Raw genomic sequence first — 7,646 nt, forward strand, 5'->3', positions numbered from 1 at the left:
ATGTCTCCAACGAAGACACTGGAATTTATTGGAGAGGTCTTCAACACAACATCCTGTCAAGCTTCTCTCCCTCATCACAGGCTCTTGAAAATAAGACACCAAATTCAAGACATTCTTTCTCACACATTTGTACCAGCACGTCTTGTACTGCAACTCTTGGGCTCCATGGCAGCTGCCATTACTTTGGTACCACTGGTGAGACTGCACATGAGAATCCTGCAGTGGCTCCTTTCCACACAATGGTCATTGTTAACCCACCCACTGAACCACATGATACGCCTTAGAAACTGTTGCAAGGAGGAAATGCTATGGTGGATGGAGCCACAAAAGAATCTTTGGTGTCAACCGTTCTGTCTTCCCCAACCCACGGCCACGGTGTCCACAGATGCTTCAGTATTAGGGTGGGGGGGGGGCATTTACAGGGAAAGATTGTTTAAGGCACCTTGACCCCCCTCGAGGCCAACTTGCACATAAATGTCCTGGAACTGAGGGCAGTTCTCTTAGCGTTGCAAGCATTCCATGCATCCCTGCCTTCGGGGGCCAATGCAATTCAGTTAGACAACATGTCAGTCGTCTGGTATATCAACGAGCAAGGTGGAACCAGATCTTACCCCCTGTATCAGGAAGCCATAAGGATTTGGCACTGGGGGAATAGCTTCCAATTACTTTCTTATAGCAACGCACATTCCCGGGAGTTCCAACCTTATTGCAGACAATCTGAGCAGGAACATCCTGATGCCTCATGAAGGGTCCCGCAATTCTGTAATAGCAGCTTGGATCTTCCAACATTGAGGCAAGCCTTGCTGCAACCTGCTTGCTTCCCCCCTGAATTACAAATGCAGGAGCTATTTTGCCTTGATTTCCCCTCAGGGGGAACCACCAAGGGACGCTGTAATGCACAATTGGCCCCCAGGTCTTCTGTATGCCTTTCCCCTGTTTCCCCTCATTCCAAAATTTCTCCAGAAAGCTCAGAGGTTGAAAAGCAAAGTGATCCTCATTGCTTCCTACTGGCCACGTCAAGTCTGGTTCTTGTTTCTATGGCCTCATCTGATTCACAGCCTGTGGATCCTGGATCATTCCCAGGAGCTGTTATCCCATCCTCAGGGATTGATTCATCCGAACCTGCACAGTCTCAAGCTCAGCCTGGTTCCTCCACTTCCAATGATTGCCAGACTGCCTGACATCCCATCTCCTGTTCGTGAAATTCTTCTGGCCTCACACAAGCCTTTCACTAGAAAGGTTTATTCTAGTAAATGGACTAGGTTCTTTATTTGGGCCAAAAACCAGAACTTAGACCCTTTCTCTATGTCTATTCAAAAGATTCTGCAATAATTGACTACTCTCCTGCATGCAAGAGCCTCAGCTTCAACGATCGCTGTACATTTAGTAGCTATCGCCAATTTTCATAATGGTCTTAAAAATTGTTCAGTTATGTCACACCGCCCATGCAAGACTTTTTTGAAGGGAGTATTACATGTTAAACCTCCGGTCAAGCCTCCCTTAGATCCCTGGGACTTGACTCTGGTGCTTCAATCTCTTACAGGCTCTCCCATTTCAGCCCTTTGATTCATGTAATTTAAATTTTTTGTCTTGGAAAACCATACTTCTAGTAGCATTCACCTCAGCGAGAAGAGTGTCTGAGCTGCAGACCTTGAGTGTCAAGAGTCCTTACTTGATCTTCCACATGGATAAGGTGTCCCTTTGTACTGACCCTTCCTTCTTGCCCAAGGTAATTTCTGTTTTTTCCATTAACCAATCTTTTGACCTGCCGGTTTTATTCCCAAGGCATTCTAATAGAGAGGAGTACGTTTTGCACACCCTTGATGTGCACCGACAGCTTTGTTGTTATTTGGACAGCACTAAATCTTTCAGGAAAACTGTTTTTTGTGGCCTTTGCAGGACCCAGATTGGGTAAACCTGTTTCCAAAGTGACCTTATCCTCCTGGATTAGAAACGTCATTATCTTTATCTACCAACAGAATACGCTACCCTTACCTTCCAGAATAAAGGCTCATTCTACCAGATCTATGGCTACCTCTGTAGCTTTTCATTCCAGAGTCTCTATGGATGATATATGCCTTACCTTCCAGAATAAAGGCTCGTTCTACCAGATCTATGGCTACCTCTGTAGCTTTTCATTCCAGAGTCTCTATGGATGATATATGCCTTACCTTCCAGAATAAAGGCTCGTTCTACCAGATCTATGGCTACCTCTGTAGCTTTTCATTCCAGAGTCTCTATGGATGATATATGCCTTACCTTCCAGAATAAAGGCTCGTTCTACCAGATCTATGGCTACCTCTGTAGCTTTTCATTCCAGAGTCTCTATGGATGATATATGCCTTACCTTCCAGAATAAAGGCTCGTTCTACCAGATCTATGGCTACCTCTGTAGCTTTTCATTCCAGAGTCTCTATGGATGATATATGCCTTACCTTCAGAATAAAGGCTCGTTCTACCAGATCTATGGCTACCTCTGTAGCTTTTCATTCCAGAGCCTCTATGGATGATATATGCCTTACCTTCCAGAATAAAGGCTCGTTCTACCAGATCTATGGCTACCTCTGTAGCTTTTCATTCCAGAGCCTCTATGGATGATATATGCCTTACCTTCCAGAATAAAGGCTCGTTCTACCAGATCTATGGCTACCTCTGTAGCTTTTCATTCCAGAGTCTCTATGGATGATATATGCCTTACCTTCCAGAATAAAGGCTCGTTCTACCAGATCTATGGCTACCTCTGTAGCTTTTCATTCCAGAGTCTCTATGGATGATATATGCCTTACCTTCCAGAATAAAGGCTCGTTCTACCAGATCTATGGCTACCTCTGTAGCTTTTCATTCCAGAGTCTCTATGGATGATATATGCCTTACCTTCCAGAATAAAGGCTCGTTCTACCAGATCTATGGCTACCTCTGTAGCTTTTCATTCCAGAGCCTCTATGGATGATATATGCCTTACCTTCCAGAATAAAGGCTCGTTCTACCAGATCTATGGCTACCTCTGTAGCATTCCATTCCAGAGCCTCTGTGGATGATATATGCACAGCAGCCATGTGGGCAAGACCTCATACCTTTATCTCTCATTACAAATTGGGTTTGGCCTCCAGGGGACGAGCATCTTTTGGTTCTATGGTGCTGAGGAATATCCTTCCTTAGGGTCAGCCAGGTCTCAAGTAGCTGGGGACTCGGTCCTAACAATAAGCAATGAATAAAGATTTACAACATCAGATAAAGAAGTTATGTCTTACCATAACGTTCCATCTGTGTTGTAGATCTTTATTCATTCCTTACTTCCCGCCCTCCTTTCCCCCTGCCTGGACTCCTGGTGGACTTTATGTACTCCTGGTTAGGGTATTTCTCAGACAGAGCCTCCTACTTTTTTCCTATTACTACATCTTTTATCTAGGGTGGGCAAACTCGATCTTGAGTATCTAGGAGAGGGGCACTGTGGGTAGATTCTTAGGTATGAGGTTTTGGTTCATAGGTTGGTACTAGGCTATCGGCCCTAAGGCCTATACAAGCCTAGCCATAACAATTCCCTGGCTATTTCTTCCCACACTATTTACTTCCCTGGACCCCTGTCTAGCAGAGCGACTGATATGATCACCGGGGTGAATTTCCTTTCTCCCATCCAATCATCAAGGTTCCTTTTGAAGAGGGCCAAAGAGGTGCTCTGCTTGACATGTATGGGCAGTCTATTCCAGAGTCTGGGGAGTCTCTGGGTCAGGAACCTATCCCTCTAGCATGTTTTGTTTATCGTGATGACAAGATTTAGATCCCTGGAGCGTGTGGCTCTGAGGGGTTGGGATTTCTTTAAGTGCAGCATGTCCAACAGCTCCGGGTTTGACATGGCCTTGTATGTTAAACAGAGATTGTCTCTGAGTAGATGATATGTGACAGAGTATAGTTGGAGTTTTTTAACGTGGTCAGTGTAGGGCATCTGCTTTAGGCCTGTGATTCTTTTAGTGAGGTATTTCTGTGGCCTTTCCAGTTGTTGCAGATGTCTTGAGAGGTACATACCAAACAGGGCGTTGTATTCTATAATGGGTCTAATGAAGAATTAGTACAGTGGGACAATGACCTCCTTTTTTCTGGATGAAAAGCCCTTAGTGATGAGGTGTGCCACATAGAAGGATTTCCTGACTGTTGTGGCTATGTGGTTATCGAAGGTGAGACCACTGTCCACTTGTGTCCCTAAGTGTCTTATCACACTTTCGGTGTTTAGTGTACTGCCACCTATGTGGTAATTCACGGGTACATGTTTTTTCCCAAAGGGGATAACTATACATTTCTTGGCATTGAGCTTATGCCCATGGCTCTGGCACCAGGCATCTGTTTCTGTAAGGCCCTTTTGTAGAATATCCTCATCATTTGGGGATTCAATAATGGCTCCCAGTTTGCAGTCATCTGCGAACTTTGTTAGCCAGAGTCCCTTAGTGTTGGTCTGTACTTCAAAGAAGTAGATGTCAAACAAGAGCGGTCCCAGGACTGAACCCTGAGATACTTCACTTGTCACTTGTCTGGAGCTGGATTTGGAGTCGGCTACTTTTACAGTGTGGGTTCTGTCAGTAAGCCAGTTGGCAACCCATCGAGTGATGTAGGGATTAATGCCCAGTTTAGTAAGTCTATCTATGATTCCAGAGGATGGTGTCGAAGGCCTTGGCTTTTGGCTTGCACGAGCTGGGTAATGGCCGTATCGGTTCCGAAGATGGAACCAAGGACCTAACAGTAAGGAATGAATAAAGATCTACAACATCAGATGGAACATTATGGTAAGACAGAACTTCTTTTTCCCACATGCGTTTGGGAGACTTGATATATTGTTTTGCGAATTGCAGCTGGACCTGGATGTTTTTCTGTGTAAAAAAAGTCTTTCGTCTTGCAACCCTAACCCATAGTCCAGACATATGGGGAATACGGGAGATTGTTGTCACATGTAGTACACAACCAGTACTTGCCAGAAATTCCTGCAGCTCCCTCAGTGTTGCTGTAGGTCTTTTGGCAGCCTCCCTGACCAGTTTTCATCTTGTCTTTTCATCAATTTTAGAGGGACGTCCAGTTTTTTGTAACATCACTGTTGTCCCACATTTTCTCCACTTTTGGATAACTGTCTTCACTGTGTTCCATGGTATATGCAATGCTGTGGAAATTTTTTTGTACCCTTCTCCTGACTGATACCTTTCAACAATGAGATCCCTTTGATGCTTTGTAAGCTCTCTGCGAACCATGGCTTTCGCTGTAGCAGGCAACTGATTAAATGTTAGGAAAAAAATCCTTTTAGGACAGCTAAACTTTATTTGGGGTTAATCAGAGTCTCTTTAATTGATGGCAGGTGTGTACTCAAGAAGACTGAATCTTGTAATTAAATTAAAAGTGCTTCAACAAAGTATTAGTTTAAGGGTGTGCACACTTATGCAACCAGCTTATTGAACATTTTTTATTTTTTGTATTTTTCCCCTAACAGATTTGTTTGTTTTTCAATTGAATTGTACAGGTTATAGGTCACATTAAAGGTGGGAAAAGTTTTGAAATTATTTATTGTGGTCTCATTTTTTTATATCACAAAACCTGGCATTTTAACAGGGGAGTGTACACTTTTTATATCCACTGTAGATCATGTTAATATTCACAAATGACATATAATTATTTACAAAATTCCAGATATCTGTGCTGGCAGTATCTCTTTCGTGACAGTCTTTTGATAATTTTTGAGATGGATACGCCTACAGGGTTCAAGCATTACTCCAATTGGGAGAGGAAAATCCCGCACTCAGATGTAAATGATAGGTCTGTATACTGTTTAGGACCAGCTCACTTCGATACCCCTTGCAACATCTGTGAGGGGTTTAATCAGAGAGCTATTCAGAAAAGGAGAAATAAATTGATTTTGAAAGACCTTTTGCCTGCTTTTTCTTCTTCTCCAGGGACTCAACCCACCACTCAGCATGGCTCCGAGTCAAAGAAAAGGCACTTTAAGGAGCCCTGAGCTTCTTCGGAACCGCCTTCTAAGGCTGCGAGGATTTCGGATCTGACTGCTTCGGCGCAGAGGCCTTTGTCAGCTCCATCAGATCCAATTGACTTAATGGCACCGAGTGAGCCCTCAATGTCGACCATGTCCTTAGATCCTAAGTCACTGGATCCGAGAAGTCCTATTCAGATCTGTAGATCCCCAGCTCCACAGTCTTCTTCCAGGTCTGCAGGGAAGTCCATTGTGTCGGTGAAAACAGCCTTACCATCTAAGATACTGCAGACCCCGAGGCACTCCCATCCATCATTGGTTTCTTCCTCCAGGTCCTCTCGGAGTCTTTATCTTGATGTGGACAAAATGGTCTGATCAATCATCAAGGCCCAGATTCAAATGGGAATTCGTCCAGCTCCATCTCCTTGTTAATTGGAGCCTGCTCCACCTACTTCTTTATTTCCTTCTCTGATCTGTGTTTCGGTTTCAGAGCCCCAGGACAGTAGTCTTCTGATAGATTCTGGGTCGGATCCGAGGACCTTTGCTTCCTCTATTCCAACCATTATCTTGACCACTTCTGGTCCAAGATCTTCTGATCAGAGTGTGTCATGGACCTGGGATGTCACGGCTGGGTCCAAGGAGAGAGGGTCAGCTCCGCTGTTCTCAGATCTGTTCCTTCCCCTTGGAGCATCAGCTCTTGACAGTGTGGGTCTGGTTCTGTCTGGGAGTTAGGGTTCTGGCGGGCTCCCTCCATCTTCCTCAGTAGCTTTGGCTCTGAGGGAGCTCAGGAGGATCTCCCTGGGGCCCTCGGCTTTCCAGGTGATAGAAAAGGCATTCTCTGTCAGTAGGGAGCCAGACCCTCTGACTGCTGCTCTGCCCCAGGGGCCCCACTTGGATTGGGGCCTTGGATCTACCATTTCTATCCAGGGTCAGCCCGCCTTGAAGGACTTCCTGTCTGCTCCACCTGAGATGGCCACGTCTTCTTCTGGCTCATCCCCTGAGTATCCCTCCAAGGAGATGCAGCAGAAGAGGACGTGTAAAAGGAGGCACATTGACTCCCCTATGGAGTCCCTCACTGAAGATATGGACTACGATGTGGAAGAGGGGTCTCCCAAATCACCACTGGACAACGTCTCTTTTTCTGATGTCCTCATGATCTTGAAATTAAAAGGTGGTTGGTCTTCCAAAAACCCCTGTTCAAGAGGAATCCATATTCTTGGTGGCCTTTGGGACAGGGCTTTCTATATCCTGGGTTGTCCCTCCAGCGGATTCTTTCACAGACCTTGTAGCCGTTGGGCCTGGAAGGAGCCGAACACCATAGAACCAATACCTAAACATCTGGATAAAATCCTTTCATCTTCGGAGGACAGTGCTTTCTGGAGTAAGGGCATTTCAGTTGACGCTATGATGCTGGCAGTCACTACCAAGAAAGAGTTCACCCAGCAGAGCTCTGTTGTCCATTCACCGAACAGGGAGTCCAGAGCAATGGACAGGTTCAGAAAGCATGCTTACGCTTCAGCAACCTTTTCTCTGACAGCTGTTAATTATCTGGCACAATTTTATTCACCTTCAGAAAGATGTGGTCAAGGAACTCTCTGATTTTTTGGCAGAGTGTATGCCTAAGGAGGAGTTTAACAAAATTTCTCCACAGCTGTCCATTTTCATGTCCATAGCAAACTCTTCC

The sequence above is a fragment of the Protopterus annectens genome, chromosome 4.part0 (assembly GCF_019279795.1).
Source record: "Protopterus annectens isolate FY-2018-M chromosome 4.part0, PAN1.0, whole genome shotgun sequence".
In the NCBI taxonomy this organism is placed as follows: Eukaryota; Metazoa; Chordata; order Ceratodontiformes; family Protopteridae; genus Protopterus; species Protopterus annectens.